Source organism: Netta rufina, assembly GCF_964035555.1.
Source record: "Netta rufina genome assembly, chromosome: 20".
Lineage (NCBI taxonomy): Eukaryota > Metazoa > Chordata > Aves > Anseriformes > Anatidae > Netta > Netta rufina.
The window spans coordinates 11208487-11226727 of NC_140144.1; positions in this window are offsets into that span (position 1 = coordinate 11208487).

Here is an 18241-nt window from a genome sequence, read left to right on the forward strand (position 1 = left end):
TTCTTTTCAGCTCAGTGAGAGATCTCAGAGAATGAGGACTGTGGGATAGAAATGCTGACATAATTAGGTCATTTATTAACCTTTTTTTCCACACTTCTGCTTAAAAAAATACAGGTGAGTTATCTGAAAAGCAAGATAGTATGAAAAATCATAACTAGCTTAGATCTGTGAAAGAGATTACGCTCTGGTCTCCAAAACCAATAGACTAGCATAGTTCTTTACGTTTATTCACGATGATGAAGCATTTGAAAAAACGAGTTCAGGTTTAATTAATAGCCTTTACAGATACATCCAAGACATTTTTTCCTCGTATTATAAATGTCTAATAAGTCAATTGTACTGGTTAGTGGACTGTAAGAGTATGTATCTGCCTTTCACAGACATTCAGACACAGATTCTGCTGTATGTAATGTTTTGCTCATTGTCAGCTACCTTGGAGATTTTATTTTTTTGACATGCTTTGCTGTATCTCTTCTTGATTTAAAAGGCAATGTTGGTCCAATGTTAAAAGGATACAGCCTATAATTAGAAACCCTGTGTATTAACCTGTAAGCAGTTTTAAAAATCAGAATCTTGAAGTGTTACAGCAAATGTAGCGGATGGTTCTTATTTGTGATCTTGTATTTTAACTACCTGAATCCACGTGGATGGAAATACCTTTCAAAACAACTCTTAATATTGCCTTTTCAAATAACTGAAATTTATGAAGGGGAATACTCTAGTGTTAATATTATCTGAAACCTATAAGAGACAATTAGATAATTGTCTGGTTTAATCAAATCAGGGATTTTGCATATAAATAAGAGACAATATTCTATGTAGGGTCTTTATGTAGGTACATTAGGATTCACTCACTGGCTCCAATGACCTATGTTGTCCCCATGATTGTTTCAATCCTGTGGTATTGTTTGGTTGTTTAGAGCTTGTTGGTTTTGAATGCTGTACATTTTTTTACTACTGCAATCCTAATGTTTCTTCACATACTTGTACAGTTCCACATTTGATGTATTAGTCTGAAATTCTGTTAAAAACATGAACAAAAATGGAAATGATATTTCTTTGGAAGTGTATTTTTACTGTATATCTAATTTGAACTAGTTGAACATACTTCTTTACATTTTGCATGATAGGTGTGTAGTTCATTTTTTAATATGAAAGAGACTTAAGAGTAACTTAGAATGAGAATATAATGAAACCTATACAAATATGGAAAATACATACAATGATTTGCTACTTTTTGACTGAAGAAACTTTTTGAAATACATTTTACATAGTTTATTTAAGATAATGCAGATATTTTGTCTCTGAGTTCATAAACAATAAAGGATATAAAAGGGGATTATGCATTAGAAAAACTTCCAAGTCACTTGGCAGCAAACTGGATTGTTCTTGTCAAACAAAGAGAGAACATTTGATTTTCAGGATACTGAATAGACATACATGTACTTTGTTATGAGAGATAGTGTTACTGTAAGCGGTACGTAATCACAACTTAAAATCCATTGATACTGTTAATACTTACATTTCATAAAACATATTTCTTAGTTCATATTGTCTAAGTTTGGGGAGAGAAGACCAAGGATCGTTATACTAACAAAGAAGCTGAATGCTTGCTCTGGAAGCAAAAGTGAATTTATAAAAAACACTGTGGATGGAGAAAGGGCCTCTAGGATATTCTGATTTCCAAATTATCATTTCTTACATTTCTTACTAACTGTTAAGAACACATTTAGAGCACTTTATTATAACTGCCTTTTTTTTTTTTTTTTTTTTCTTTAGAAGGTAAAGATCAAAATTTAGACACCTGTAGTAATAATCTCCTTTTATCAAAAGAAAAAGAACAAAAAAAAAAAAAACACCAAACAAAGTATGAACTGGAGTTGAGATTTAGGCATGATGGTAGCAAAGCCATCCAACTAAAAGAAGCTCCAAGTGTACATGCTTATGGTCTTCACAGTGACTTAATAGTCCTTGGAAGCAGAGATTTGCATTGAAAGTAGCTGAGTTACCATTTATCCCTCCTATTAGGGAGGCTCTAACCATTTAAATCATTCCTGGTAGCAATTATTTCATCCATAGCTAATACGTAAAAGATAGTTCTTTGGAAGTGTAGTTAGCACTATGAGAGTGCTAATATCTGTAGTAAAATAATGATCTGTGAAATGAAAGTCTATGCATTTTCCAGACCACTTTGACCTGCATTTGAAAAGGCTACAGAGTGAAATGCATGTGCAACATGTCCAATTCACCTTAGCAGCCAGGGTTTGGTTGGGTGTGAAATGCTCAAGCATCTGCTATTTGCTGCATACAATTTATGCAGTTACCAGCTCTGTGCATTTCTGCTTTCCAAGATTGCAATATTACATCTCACTTTCCAGACCTATGAGTCCTTTTTGTCTTGTCCTGCAAGCGAGTTGACTGGAACTCTCCTTATTCCCATACTTGAAATCATTATGCCCAAGTCTGCAGCATCTTTGTTTAAAGAAATAAATCTAGCAAACCACACCAGTTGTTCACACACTCCCATACATTGCATTTATGGCTGGTCAGAGTCTCTGATACCATGCATCACTGCCCATGTAGACAGCAGGGGTGATATGAATCGTGGTCTGTCCTCATCCTAATTAAAGAGAATCAAAACAATTAGGTTTTTGATCTATAGTTGATAAATATATGTTTTACGAGTATCCTAGGACTGGAAAATCACTCGAAGAGGGAATAAAGAAGGCATCTTTCTGACACGCAGGAAGCTGCCATGATTATGAAGACAAGCAACATGGCAGCTGGACTGCAAGTGCTCATGTTTTCACTTCTGTAAGTGGAGAGATGGTCCTTCATTCATTGCAGGACTTAGCTGGGCTGCTTAAAATTACGTGGTTTCAGTCTTGAAAGTGAAGAATCAAGTTTGAATCTCTCATGACGTTAGGTGAGTTACCAGTAATTTGTCTGAAAATTACTGTTGATGGAGGCAGGATGGCTCCACTGAATAGCAGAATGTTACCTTTTACAAGGAAATACTCTGCTGATGCAGCATTTATCCCACTGTTCTGTGGGGCGTTGCTGCTAGGAAGGCATCTTCATGCTTGATGTGGTAACCTTTCCTGAAAGTGTTTAGTAAGTAGGCTGAACTCCCAGGAAAGTCCGAGAAACCAATCATCTATTTGTAATAATTCATAATTGTAATCAGTATCCATGTCTTGTTCTGCTAACATTTCTAATTTTGTAATCTGTGTGCTACAGTTAGTCTTTTAGCATTTGAGGTTTTACAGAGGCATTTTTAAGTTGTTTTACTGAAGGTAGCTTTGGCTTCATGCCGTGAAGGGTAGTAACCGTTGCCTCGCGTCAGTCATCATTTCTTGCTACCCGTAGTTAAAAAAGCAGCTGATGTGAAAGGGCAGTTAGAGAATCTTCAGCTGAATCCAGTTGCATTTCTTACATTTGATTGTTTGTAGGGACTTTTCTCTCTTTACTTTGAGTGAAGCACAGTCAAGATACGACTCGCTGTCACTGAGTCGTGTCTGGGTTTTGTCACAGAAACCGGCCCCGGCTGCACGAGGCAGCGAGCACACATGCCAGAGGAATTATTTCCAGCTGCAACAGTGAGTTTTCCATGTTCGTAACATCATTGAGTCCGAGTCATAGAGTAATTTAGGCTGGAAGAGACCCTTAAGATCATCAAGACCTACACACGCTGAAGGAAAGAAAACCCAGCCTCAAAAACGTTTTCCACTGAGGCAGCAAATTCCATCAGGCCTAACAGAAATTTATATTACTACAGTTTTTTACTACGTTTTTATTCTCTTTCTCCCCTAAGCTTTGATACTAATTAAACCCCTGTTTGTTCTCACCATCAGCCTGGTACCTGGTAAACACAGAGTTGTGCTGGATCAGGACCATGAATGGCATCTATCTGACTGACAGAAAGCTTTTTTTTTTTTTTTTTTCTAGGACTAGATAAAAAGATAGTTAAAGGGGGCAGTTAAAGGGGGCAGATAGTGGGCAGTTAAAGGACTTCTCATCAGATTGATCTGATGTCAGCAGTTCTTTCTGGCCTGGCAACTGGATTTTTGTAGCAACAAAAGTCAGTCAATATTTTGTGGGTTTTGTCTTGAGCAAAGCATAATACCTCAAATACACAACCTGCTGACAGTAAATTCATATCTAACAATATGCTTGTGCATTATACTGTGCAAATTATAATTATTTCCTGAGAATACCACTTCTGTGAAAGTTTTTCTTTTGTTAAAAAAGTCCCTGTAAAAGGTTTGTCTCTGTATATATATTTATACAGCTTGTTTACATGGCATAATATCCATTTATTAGATTGTAAAATTCAGCACTTAACAGAAAGTTTTTTGTAATAACCTCTAGAGAAAAATAAGTAATTAAGCTTTTTATTAAAAAGAGAAACCTACACTAACTATTGCATAGTTTAGCCAAGTACCTATGAAAAATGTAATAGCTTTAACAAGAGGTACAAAAATATTTGGAACGTCTTATGCAGTTCTATGGTTTAATTGATAAAAATCAGCAATGCAAATTACTGGGATGTAGGGTTAGGGAAGTCACAATGAATTTGCAGCACTACAAACACAGAAATAACCATGTATTTTTCTTACATTGACACAGAACTAACCAGGCTCTTATCCATCCACTGCATGGGAATTACTCTGTAGTTTAGCATTCCTTGGTTCCTATTCAAAAACAGTGAGAAGATGCTCATGCTTTGGTAATTTAAAGTGTTCCTAGGAAGGGATTTTGAATTTTCATGAGCATATTGGTCTAATAAAGGGTAACAATGATAAGGAGCTCTAATCCATGCATTATTTGTGTTGGCTGAAACCTTTAGAGCTAGAGACAGCTTCTGCCATCCCTACACAGAGCTAAAACCCCAAATTCTTCCCGTGGCTCTCAATGTACTGTTCTGTCAGATGTTTCTGGCTCTCCTTCAAGCCAAAAGGAAGAAATGAGCCCTAGAGGCATATTTATGTTCTTATCAGTTCTGATCTTGGTGAGTTTACAAGAAAATTTGGCAGCTGTGGTTTATTCTGTTTGGCTGAATGCCTCTGACCCGTGCAGTCGCTGTGCCTCTGGAGCTACCCAACACCTCAGGTAGCTCCACCTTACCATGTCACACCTTCCAAATATTGCTCGAACCAGGTTTTTCCCTAACGAACATCACACACAGTGACGTGTTCCAACTGCTTAACCTCAGCATGCAGGGAGTGCAGATGTGAGATCAGCATGGACAGGTTTCAAGTGTTTTTTCTGATTACAGCCTGTAGCCTCCAGAAATTGCTTTTCCACCAACAATTTCATTTGCCTCCTCACATCATTTCCACATGCTTGATCACTCATTTTTTGCTGTGCCTGTTCTGGAAATCAAGACTAATAAAAGAGATACTCTGTAATATTGTTCTGCAGGCCGTGATTGAGCAGGAAGCTGATGCCAAGCCAGTCTGGGCAAGGTTTCTGTGAACGTAGGGAAGAACAATTTTTGAAAGTCCAGGCCCGTCACCCACAGGCAGATAAGAGGGTAAAGAGATGGCATTGCCCCATAGACATCTCATCTCTTGCACCTAGAGGTTCTGAGGATTTCTTAATAGTTGTGAGAATTTTTTTTTGAGGCTGAAGAACTCTTTATTTAGCGTTGCTTTAGTGGTTATTCTGGGCAGGCAGCTTCAGGTTTTTTCAAGCTGTAGACCCGCTGAACATTTTGTACCAGAGTTGCAGACTGTTGTCTAGTGGATTTAACCCAGCTGACCATAAACTTGCCTTTATTAGTTCACATGTACAGCGCCCTTAGAAGTAGCTCAAAAGCTTTTATATCCATTTTTGTTAGTGTATGATCTGACTGGTTCTGGAGAAGCAGGCAGACAAGTGTGAGCTACCCATGGACTCGGGAGATAAGATGTTTCATACCCACGGGCCTGCACCGCTCTTTGAAACGAGGCTCTTCCCCTCCAGCGCTGTCTGCAGTGCTCACTTTCATCTGGGCAGGCTTTGGAAGAGAATTCTTGGAACGGCCTGCTGCACTGGCCAGCTGCTGGTGCCTTTTGGAGATGGTATTATGCTTTAAGAAATCAATTGCGGATGTTCCTGCGATCTCTTTCATTCAGTCCTAATTAATACAGACCCAGACTTTCTCCATTTCATATACACTTGGCATTGACTCCTAACACATCACCCAACACACTAAATGATGGCAAAAGTTACACTGCAGTCAGTGTCATTCACGTTACAGAAATAAGCCTAACCACACACATTCCGAGAGCCTTTTTAATGTAATCCCCATTTGTGGCCTTCATTTATCTTTATGTCTTTTCCAGTTCTACCCCCATTGTGCCTACAGAATTCAGGGATCCATTTTAGATTAATACAAAAGCTGTACAATGCTCTTTTCTGTGAATCTTTACTCTTTGACTCCCCAAGTGCAGACTGTTCCCAGTCATGTTTTGTGTGCACACTCTCTTTTTCTGCCTTTCTGTTTTGTCCCAGAGGTTATAGCCTGCGTGCACCAACACCCACTAGCACTGACAGGATTTTCCAGAGTCCCCTCTGGCTGCTCCAGCACAAAAGAGAAGTCACAGAAAAGACATTTGCAGCTATTTGTAGAATTACTTTCTCTCCACAAAACAGCCCCAGTTCCTGGGGATCCGTGTTTGGAGTGTGAGGTGTGTTGCTGCCGCTTACATGCAGACACCATCATTACCAGCTGGCTTAGAAAAGACTGAAAGCCAGGCTGCTTTTATGGTCTACAAGATCTGCATATAAATATAATCCATTTTAATTCCACAATTATACCGGAGGTGATGCCAGGTGTTAAAAGGGAGAATGTGTTTCTGGCAGGACTCCAGATTTTTCCGTTCTTTCTGTTTCTGTGGGTTGGAGCAGAGACCGAGGCAGGACTCCCGCGTCCGGCTTCCACTGCTGACGCGAGTTCACTTTGTAGCTGCCACATGGAGGCTGTCCAGAGGTTCCTTGACTTTATTTTGAGAAAGTGCTTTGAAGTTTTTGAGTGAGCAGTGCCAAACTAGTGCAAAATGTGTGTAATTGCAAAGTGGAAGTCATTACATTTCATATGGGAAGCCGCGAAAAACGAAACCACAGCAGATGAATGTACGTGCATCTCTCCTCTCATCTTCTGAGCCCTAATTGTCGCTTGACTAAGCTGTGCTGGAGACAGGAGGACCTGATTTATGTTATTCTGCAAAACAGAAACCATAAACCACTGTGTGTCCATTTAGGGATTTGCAAGATATGTGAGAATGCACAAATCTGTCACATGTAACAGATGCAGAGGGATTTATACTGGCTGGTACTGAAGGAAACCTCCCTTTCCAGGAAGGAGACACTAGATTATATTCTTTGGTAACTGCAGATGAGAAAGCATAGGTGTGTGAAGCAGGGGTGTGGAAAATTAAACACAGTCAGAAAGGTAAGCCTGGGAGCACGAAAGTCTATCCTTTCTCCTTCCCTGCAAGACAGGAAAAGTCCCAGGAGCTTTACAACCGAACGAAGGTAAGGATCACTTCAGTATAAAAACCACTGGGAGTGTGGTTGGGAAGAACTCCGGTCCCGGAGGTCAGGAGTGCAAGATTGCTGGGATAAGAAGGAGTTACAGTGTTAGAGGTGATGCCGTCCCCAGCCACTGGCAAGGCTTTGGTGTGGGGAAGGATTTTAGATTGATGCCGTGCAGGCTAAGGAGAAAACAATCTATAGTGAGGGTATCCATACTTAAACATCCAGTACTTTCTAACTGCTCGGCATCCCAGCCCGTGTTGTTAGCACAAGGTAAAAGCTGACAAGAGTACATTGGAGGAATTATTGTTTTCTTTCATTCGTCCAAGCTTTCTGTCAGAAATATGGAGGGGACAATCCCAGGGCACTGCACATGCTGCCCTTGGACCCAACACTGCTCTTTGCAACTTTAAGCTGTCTCTCTTCATTAAATGCATTTACTGAGCAGTAAATCTATTGTTTGGTATAAATAATTGACAAGGAAAGGTGTCACTTACTGCACAAATGCTGCACTTTTCTGGATGTCCAAATTTCCAGTTCTGCAAAGCCCTCATTGGGAAACTGTCAGCCCAACCTCTTGTCTCTTTACAGAGTTAGTTTGGGGTATGTTTCCTATCTCGGTGCTTTACCTAGCTGTTGGAAGTGACAAAAACAGATGCCGTAAAACACAGGAAAAATGCAGCTGGACTGAACCTCAAGTATTAACAAAGCATATTCCCTTGATATACACTAATCTTATACCTTCAAAACCAGGAAAGATTCAGTTAAACTCACAATCGTTTTATAGTCTCTGTAGAACCATAGAAGCTTAGGGATCCTTTGTTATTCCTCCATAAAGAGGAAAGTAATATTGAATGTGCCCTGCTTAAGTTGGTTGTTTTTAAATACTAACGTTTATTGCTCTGCAGTTTCTCTTTAACGTGTGCATAGAGAACAAGGAAACACCTAGCTGCACAGGCTTATTTTTAGAAACAGTAAAAGAGTCCTCTGTTAATAACCGGTTACCTCTTTTGCCATTTGTGTAACTGATCATTGTTAATGATCCAGTTAACGGGATTCATTAGGGAGGCTGAGGGCTTGCAGCTATACGGCACGTGATCTGCGGAGCTCAGGAATGAAGTGTGTTGGTTTGTAGCTGGCATGTCTCTGGGAAAGTTCCCTGGTTGGACACACACAACTGCCCTGTTTGGGTCCCACGCACTAAACCTCTCCATCCCTACATTTCCAGTAATTTGCAAAAGTGGATGGCTGTGGCCTAGCTGCAGCAATTTATTTGGCTTAGCACTAAATCTCCAGGTTCTCCCAGTCCTGAAGCGTTGCCTTCCCAGAGCTCCAGTTTGGGGCTTGCACTCCTCCTTCTCACAGAGGTACCTGGAAGCAAGCTGATGGTTTCAAGACAGTTTGAGACCATTTGGATATAGCAAGAACAAGAAGTATCTAACTAATATCAGAGGTTTCCTCACCAAACTGAACCAGATAGGTTCCAGCCCCTAGAAAAGCCAGTTGCACAGAGTATCTTTAAAAAAATGCAGCATTGCCCGTGTTTTCCACAAGGCTATCTCTACTGTTTATGGGGGGCCGTAATGAAAAATGAGTTTAATTTTATGAGATCTTGAGGTGGCAACTGGATGGTCAAAACATTACAGAAAGTTGGCCCCCAAGCAAAGGTTTTCTGAATTAAAAAAAAAAAAAAGAAGAAAAAAAAAAAAGGATTACCAATATAGCAATATGCTATTTGTTTGCAGAGCTCTGCTGTACATCCGTGGGTAGGAAACATGATACTTTGCTTGAAAGCTGAGCCCTACGTATCTCACGGGACGTTAATGCAAAAGCAGGAGAAATCTAATCTCAGTCTTCTAGAGACTGAAACAGCGATACAGCATGTCGTGCCCTGTCATCACCTGTTGCTAAGGGTTGAGATATTCCCAGTGTAGGAAGGAGACTGTGAATGAGGAGTGCATTTTGATGACTGCAGAGGAGGAGATTCTCAGGAACTGTTGAAGATGCTGCTATTTTCTAGTGTATAAAATATACCTGACCCGAGGCAGCAGATCAGCAGGGGCAGCCCAAGGTGCATGCACTGAAAACATCTCCTTTGGAGCTGCTGGCACACTTAGCAGCTGTCAGTCAGCGAGGAGAGCTGATCCTCTGGTAAGCAGATCTCCTCACCGATTATGGTTGCAAAGGCCTAAACCGTGGCTTCTTCTTCAGCATCCCTGATCTAGCATCTCTTTCGGCTTCATATTCCCCTTGTGTTCCTCACATCTAGCTGGTAGGCAGTGCTTTTCACCCTCTGTTTGCTGCTCTCTGGCTTCCACCTCCCCAGTGCCGCTTGCCCCCTTCATGTGGCCGCCTTGGTTTCTGTTCCTGTCCCACTCCCGGGGGAAGGCAGCACCACCAGCATGGTGTCCCTGGTTGCTCCCCTTGGGGCTTGCTTACTCGGCTCGTTACTGCAATCGCAGCCCTCCCTTGCATCACCGGGACCACTGGCACCACGCGTGTGCTTCGGTGGCAGAAATGAAGCCAGAAGCTGCGGGGAGGCCGGGGCGGCAGGGGCCCAGCAGGGCTGGTGCCAGCACCCAGCAGCAGGGGAGGAGAAGTGGAGATGGAGGCAGTGGCTTCGAGGCCAGCGGATGCCAGGAGCTGGAGGAGCGCAAGGCTGGAAGCGATGGCAGATCTCTGCTCCTGGGGAGGGCAATGCACAGCAACGCAGGAGTTTTGGGTGGTCACAATATCTTTTTTTCATAGCCAAATATCCATCTCGCCATTTAATTCCTCTAGCAGCTCAGTCTTCAACTGTAGAAATGGGGTTGGCGTGCTTCTTTCCCACGTGCTGTCCCACCAGCAGTGAGCAGGTGAAGGACTTTCACCCAGTTGGGGCTGACAGAACAGCACCCTCAGGCTGTGAAACGTGGGCACATACTACTTGTGTACAGACTGCTTCTGGGTAGTGAGCAGAGCCCAGCACAAAACCTGCAAGGCTCTGAGAAGTGGGGGCTTGGCGAGTCTCATTTAATTACAAGTGCAGTGCTTGCTCTGCTCAGCCCCACCCACATGCCATTTCACGCCTGATTTCTTCTCTGATTTCTTTGGGGAAAGAGAGGGAATTCGAGTGCATGTAATTTGGGTTAACAAGACGCATTATATGCAGCCTCATTCTTGTAAAAACTTTCACAGGGAAATCACCCAGCCCATGGAGAGAAAAAGTTTTCTCCTTATTGTAATTTTTCCAAGGCTAATCAAACTCTCACCGTTATCCTATTGATCACAGTGAAGGTTTGATTTTCTACTGGCTGCCTAGTTAAGGTACAGTAGCTGTTGCTTGGCTTACTGCATGCTGTGAGTACAACAGAGATCAACCCTCCATTTCTATGCTCCTTTTTGTCCCTTTCCCAGATCCCTTTTCCTTCAAAGCTCACCTGCCTTTTGCTTTTGTGGTGCTCTACCTGCATTTTGCCTTCTCCTATATCCATTGAGCAACAAAAGGTGAAAAGCTGGGTTTATACAATTAAAATTGTCAGAATAAGAATGGGAAAAAGCAAAAATCCTGAACAGGTTTGAAAACAGGAGGAAAAGGAAAAGTTAGAAATGGATGTAGCATCCCTTCAAAATACGGACAAATGGGCTGCATGGCCAGCACCTGTGGGCGTTATTAGCATAAACTTCTTCCAGCTTGGACAAGTAATTACAAGGTGTGTGCTCCTTGTGGAGCGTGTCCAGAACTGTCACCGAATGCATGAGATCCAATCCTGCCGTTATCGCCATATGCTTTATAGTCTCCAAAGCTTGTCTTCCCGCGTAAGGAAAGGCATCAGTCTCCATTTCAAGGTGCAGTTCCTGTCCCTCTGGGGGACAGCTGCCGTGTGTCAGTGCACAGCAAGGAGGCAGGGAGCAGCTACACAAGAGCAGCATGCGGGAGAAAGGTGCAGGCTTTGCTTTGCCTTCCTGAGCAAGGGTTTCTTTGGATGTGTTTTGTGTCCCTTCAAGTCACTTGGGAGTTTAGGAGAGCCAGAGAGAATAGCTTTTTCTGTCATTATTTGATAACCAATACAGTTCCCTTTGACCCTCTCCCCTCTTCCTAAAAAAGAAAGACCAGCTCAGCATTGTGTTATTTTTCAAAGCCTTTACAAATTAAGACAGTAACATGGAAATCCTCGTTGGGTTTCAGTTCATACTTCCTCCCATGCTGGGCTGAAACGGGGATTCTTTTGTGATGGCTGTGCTGCTTATTTTTTTTAAACCTCCTGAATTTGGCACACTGCCCTACTTTATTTTCTTTCCATTCTCTAGTGCTGCTCCCAATGGGAGGCTCATTCGCTTCTAATGCATGGTGTTATCTTTTGCAAGTTGAACTCTAAATCCCGTGTTGTTTTTCCTTGCTTGTTATTCAGGTGCAGAGAATGTTAATGATGTCTCTTTGGTTGGTGGATGCCCTGGCTTTGTGGCTTTAATTGTTTTTATTAATGTGTTTTATAAAGTAAATCACAGCTAAATGTAGATTTTGACTGGCACAGAGGTGGCACATCTGTGAGACACATCCATTCACTTGCACATGAAATGCTCAGTGCCACCTTCTGTAGCGAGGGAGGATGTTCCAGGTGTGACTGGGAGAAGTTTTACTGAAGCAAAAGCTCCAAAATCATGAACTGACTCCTGATATGCAGAGGGACAGAGAAGGGGAGAGGGAGAGGAGCAGGAGATCTGCCAACTAAATTGTATTCAGGGTCACTGAGTGCAGTTCCTGCTCAGGGGCAGCTGTCCACACCAAGGAGGGGACTTTCCTCAGCAGCACTCAACATTCACCATTCATAGTCACTGGAGAACGCACGGTCCTCAGATCAGAGATCCAAGACCTTAGCAGGAGAAGATCCAAGTTCTCCATTTGTCCCTGGCTCAAAATTCCCTGAGACCCTCCTAACCGCTTCTTGGTGACTTAGGAAAACCAGGCTACATTTTCTGAACGTGAGGGGCCTGGCAGGAGGAACGTGCCCGCTGCGGCTGGTGCCAGCACAGCACCGCGGTGCCATGGCCCTGGGTGCCGGAGCCTGGCCCAGGCCACGGGGACACCTGGGTGGCAGAGTTATGGGGGAACTAATATGGCCATGTGGTGCGGTGAATTTCTCTGAGTGCTCTGGGCTGAACTAGCATTAGAGGATTTGGTAGAAGAAAATATGTACTAGCGTCTGTAGTTTGTCTGTTTGTTATTGAACCGAGAGTCCCCCGAGAGCCGTGCAGTAAGTAAGCAGTAAAATCATCCAACAATGCCTTGAAAACAGCCCTGTCTCTAAACACCGCGCCTTCTGGGCACTGATTGTGTTCCGAGTGGCTTTCTTCATCTCAGGAGACCGTGTTACCTTGGACAACACACAGCCATGGCCAAAAATAAATAACTAAAGCTGCGTGGCGCTTGAGTCGTCAATGCACTGAGATGATACAAGGCTAGAATACGAGCTGATGGGTTTTACATGGGCAAAATCTCCAGGCCATTCTCCCCTTCCCGAGCACTTGCCCTTAATTTCTATGCAAGAGACATTGTCAGTTTGGGGGATTCTTACCAGGAGCTTGTGAGAGAAATGTTGAAAAGGGATTTTTCCAGGTTGCCTTTTCCATCTTCCCGCTGCATTAGCTGCAGGTGGTGCAGCTGCTGTTTCGGCATTTCTTCTTCAAAAGCTACATCACGTAATATCACTGAGATCACAAGGAGATGAGGAGAAAAATGGCCCTATAGGATTTTTGATAAAAAAGGATACATCCATAAAAGATGAAAGGTTAAATTGCTTTTAGAAACACAGCAGCGTTTAAACAGGTGAAGATCCTCGGAAACGGAGTTTGGATTCAATAAAGTAGCCACGCAGAAGGGCAGAAGAAGGCCTTTCTTTGGAGGGAAATGTCACACTTTAGTGTTAATAAAATGTCTAGTGGTATGATAATAATGATAGCAATCAGAAGCCTTTATTTTTCACCTGGCAGGGCTGGTTCATGCGTGTTTTTTCAAAGCTACCTGCAATTCAGGACAGAACAAAAAAAGAATCAGGCATGCATTGACTGAAAAATATCACAGTGGAAGAGAAGAGAGCCAAACCGGCCCAAGACACCTGAACGTTACTGGGGAGATAAAGAGTGCTGCTCCCAGGTGGCAGGACATTTTCTTCTTCAGCCTTTTAGATATTGCCTCCTCACAGCTGAGTTGTAAAGACATTGCAGGAGATTTACAATCCTAAAAGAACACACAATGAAAATGTCAAAAGGAAAAGGCAATTGCAAACAATAGTTTTGCTCTGGGCTGGCCCACTCTACACTCCACTTAGTAGTGATGTGCCACAAAGGCAGCCAGCTCACAGCATTAGATACTACTGCACCTCTTGCATATTTATTAGGTTTAATGTACCAGAACTCGGTGGAACAAAATTTGTTCTCCACCTACGTAGATGCTACAACTTTCTGAGGAAAGAGAAGAGCAGAAAACATTGGTTGCTTAAGGGCAGGCAGTGGCACCAGAGAGACCAGCACATATCGCTCCAGGAGGTCTCATTGTGTGGTATCTTCTTGCAGACATTAATGTCCAAAAAAATCACTTCTTGCTCAACTTTTTTTCCTGCTAGTACATTGCTCACTATACCTCTGGTGCATCTTGGCTAATTTCTCTGTCTGCATCGTTAGACTAACTGCCTCTCTTTCATCAAAATACCGTTTGCTCCCAAATAAAATCTGACAAGCCTCTCTGTCAGGGTATGGCTCTGTCTTGGGTTATGGCTGTATCCATGACAGGGCAGTGGTTGCTAACAGTTCAGCTCTGTAATTCTCTGAAGGAGCATATTTGGTAAAGTTACTGTAGGGGGAGGCAGCAGCCACACCTCTAGTGTGGAACACAGCAATTGCTGCTCTGTTGATGCCTTTTTATCCTTCCAAAAAGTCCTCCAGCATATGAAGATGTGCAGCTTGGGGAAACCCATTACTTCTGCATGGATGAGAATTAAATTTAGCATCCATCACCAAATTGATAACTGCTTTGTAGTTAAATACACAGTGAAAAAGGATTCATGTTGATGGTTGTACCCTTCGAGCAAACATTTTCCTTATTGAAAATTAGTAACTTGTATAAAGGCACTGGTCGCCTCTCCGTCCTGCTAGCTCAGTGTGTGACTGACACAAACCCACCTACGTTTAGCAGCATACACGTAGGCTGGTGTGTACCTGCGAGCCGGGGAGACAAGAAAATCTGTGTGTGCAGCCCAGCAAAGCCGGTCCCCATGCAGCTGTCAGGGGCTGTGTGCTCTGGGGCAGCAGCAGCCCTCGGAGCTGGGGCTGAGCACCGGGAGCAGGATGGCATTCCTGAAGGCGAGAGCCTGGCGCGGCGCTGCTGTTTGTGGTCGTGTTGGGAAAGCAGGGGACAGAGTGGGGCAGGCAGCTCGAGCAGAAGGTTCTCAGAAATGCTTCCGACACATGTTTGGCATGTGTGGAGTTTGCCATCTCCCCAGCACTCAGATGCTCTGGAGCTGAATGCCAGAGTGCACATCTGGAAGGAGGAGACTGCTGTCCTGCAGAGAACTAATAGGCTGCAGGGACTTTTCTGCTATAAACTCTCGTCTTTGCCTCGTGCAGCAGCTGGCTGGGTTAGCTGTAGCATTAATATTGTATCATTAATATTAACTTCAGCAAGGCTCACACTGGAGATGATACACTCCAGCCCCAGGAGCCAAGTCTTTTGAACAGTGCTTGCAAGATACAGCCATGAGCACTCACTCCAGCATTTACTTTGAGACTCCCCGACTGTAGATATGCTGCTCGTGCTGGCCCAGAGCGCGTGTTGATGGGGAAGGTGCCAGCTCTTGTCAGTCACTGGTGTTGTCATGAATTATCAGGGGCCACACAGGGTATAGCTGTGTGTGTCAGCCTTGAGAATGAGCACTGGAGCAAGATGCGAAAACATGAGGTCCTGCTAAGACGAAATATCAGAGTGAGAAGGAGCTTCCTTGGCACAAGAGCTCATGGGTCCTGCTCACCCAGCACACCCCACGCATGAGCAACCTTCCCCCCTGCCCCTGGGCCATTGCTGTGCTGAGCCCCGACTGCTGCTGCAGGAGCAATGAACGTGGAAGCGTCAGTAACTGCTACAGACAGGACTGACTCAGTGCAGAGCCCATTGGAGTCCAACAGGAGACTTGTAGCCTTACCAGTTTGTTTTCTGTCTGTCAGAAAGTGGAGCAGTTTTTCTAAGGCACTGAAACTATTTTATTTTATTTTTTTCCTGAGCAGGACATTGGTAGAAGCTGGAAACATCAGAGAAAGTCTAATGAGAAAAGAAACACTGTAGTACTATAGTGAACTGGTGTGCTAATTGCCTTTCAACAGTTATGTTTTTCAAGGCGTTATCTTTGCTGCTGCAATTTGTGTAGCAAAAATACATCATTTATTGCTGTACATCTAGCACAACACTGAGCTGGCTGAGTGCTGGAGCTGTTGATTCATCAGCAGTACACTTGGGAGAGCTCTGGACTTATCTTTTGCCAGGGTAGCATGTCTTTTGGACTAATTCTGATCCAGGATTGTCTTGGAAAGGAAAAATAACCCAGTGTCTGCCCAGATCTGTATTATGCTGCACATCCAGTTATTTGTGTATGTGGGTCACAAAAGCCTTTGCTTCCCAGTGTCCTCTGATAGGCACAGAGCACGTGGAATAAATTTACACCCCAAAATCTGAGGCTGGATTACTTTTTAGAAAAACATCAGACAATTTTCACTCTAAAACTTATAAGGCACCGAAATAAAAAGAAGCAGAAGATATCCAAGATTATTAATGCAAGTACAAAAGTACATACGTTTTTAGCAAAACACGGTAATGGATTTGAGCTTTCACTGTTACGCTGAGGTATACACAACCAGATATTGCAACTTTGTTCCACCAGAGGCCCGGGACAGAAGGCTCTTCAGTTCATGCTGCAAGGATTTTGCTCATACTTTGGACTGTTTCCCCCTCGTACTTTTTGGAGCAATGTTGAGCCTCTGCCAAAGGAGGGGGATGTGGGGGTGTTGGGGAGATTAGGGGTGTTCCAGACTGTTTGCTCCAGAATTTCTGTGTTCTACTACTGCTGGGTTTAGGTATGGCTGTAAAAATATAACTGTACTGTAATGTAATGAAAAAAACGCAGGAGAACTGAAAGTGAAACTGCCTCCCTAAAACACTGCCAGCAACAGTGAAAGCAAGCTTGCCTGCTCGCCTGCGGACTGAAGAGGCAGAAAGAAACAGCCAGTTCTGCAATTCCAGAAATGCCTCCAGTAAGCAGAATGTTTCACAGACAATATATATAAAAAGAACCAATATTTGGTGTTTTTTGAACAATGTGCTTTTGTGAGACTAGAATCATTGTTGTTGCTGTTTTGTTTTTTTTGTTTTGTTTTTTTGTTTTTTAAACTAATGGTTCATAAGGCTAAAAGGAAGAATAACTTGACTGCTTTCCTATATTCTTACCCATTCCCTGTTTGTTGGCTATTTATGGCTTTTCTCACCAGAATAGATTGGCTTGGGCCCAGGTGCTGTGCACATGTCCTGGCTGAAGAAGGACCTTTGTTTAAGGGAGGATGACCCCCAGGTGTGGTGTGGTTCTCCACTCGTACTTGGTCTGAGCTGGGAGCAGAGGCCTGGCACTCACGGCTCCCAGCATGGTGCTCCTCCCCTTGGAATGTACCGACGCATTGTGGAGGTGTTCTCTCACGGAGGGTGAGGGCATCTTTCTATACCCAGTGACATGGAGAACTTGGGGCTAACTTCCAATTCCTTGCTAGCCTTTATAGACACTGACAAACCTCTGCTTGGATTCTGGTCTGAAGCTGCACTGCCTTTCCTCTCCTTCAATCTCACCACCAGCTTCTCTGGGAACTGGAGAGGCTGAGGCAAATAATAGATACAAATCATGACCAAAGAAGAAATGGCTGTCATTGTAAAAATGTATTTATTAATGATCTTCACATAATTCTCTAGGAGTGATATTCTGCAAGACAGAATTGTAATAGATTTTCACCAAATGGGAATATTTTCCTCCAGAAGTATGTAGCATTAAAGGGAGTGAAGAAGCTGAATATGTTTCCTCCAGTCAGGGAAATGACGGATCAGGGACAAGAGACAATACATTAGTAAACAATATAAAAAATGTACATTTTGTCATTTTGTATTCCTGAGTTATTCTAAATCTGTGAATAAATCGAGAGCTTAAAGTCTCTGGAGCTGTTTTGAAGTCTCTTGCTTTCTATAAATATTGCATTTGCCTCAAGTAAGAATTTCTGACATGTATTAAAAAAATATACATTAGTAAAGCGTATAAAATAGATATTTGGAATGCTGTTATTGTTATTTTTTATTAAAAATACAGTTTAATGGAACAATTGAGTTCTACTTCAAAGTGTCAAAATTATTTTTCATGCTTTTTCCCCATGTTCTTTGAACTTTATGGTTGAAGCTCTAATTTTCTGCTTTCTGATTTTGTCCTTGTTTGAAGCAGTCATTCCCTTGCACAGATAATGCTCTCTGCGTCCTATTAATTCTCCAGTGAGATGCTCGTGTTAGGGTCTCTTGGCAGCTGGCCATGGCTAGCTGAGCTTGGCAGGCCAAGTCCAGCGCAGTCTATCAGACTGGACAGAGAGAGAATATCACCACTCCAGAGCAGACCTGAGGGAATAGCTTACAGCTGCTCTTAGTGTTGTTTGGGGAATGTTGAGGGAGAAT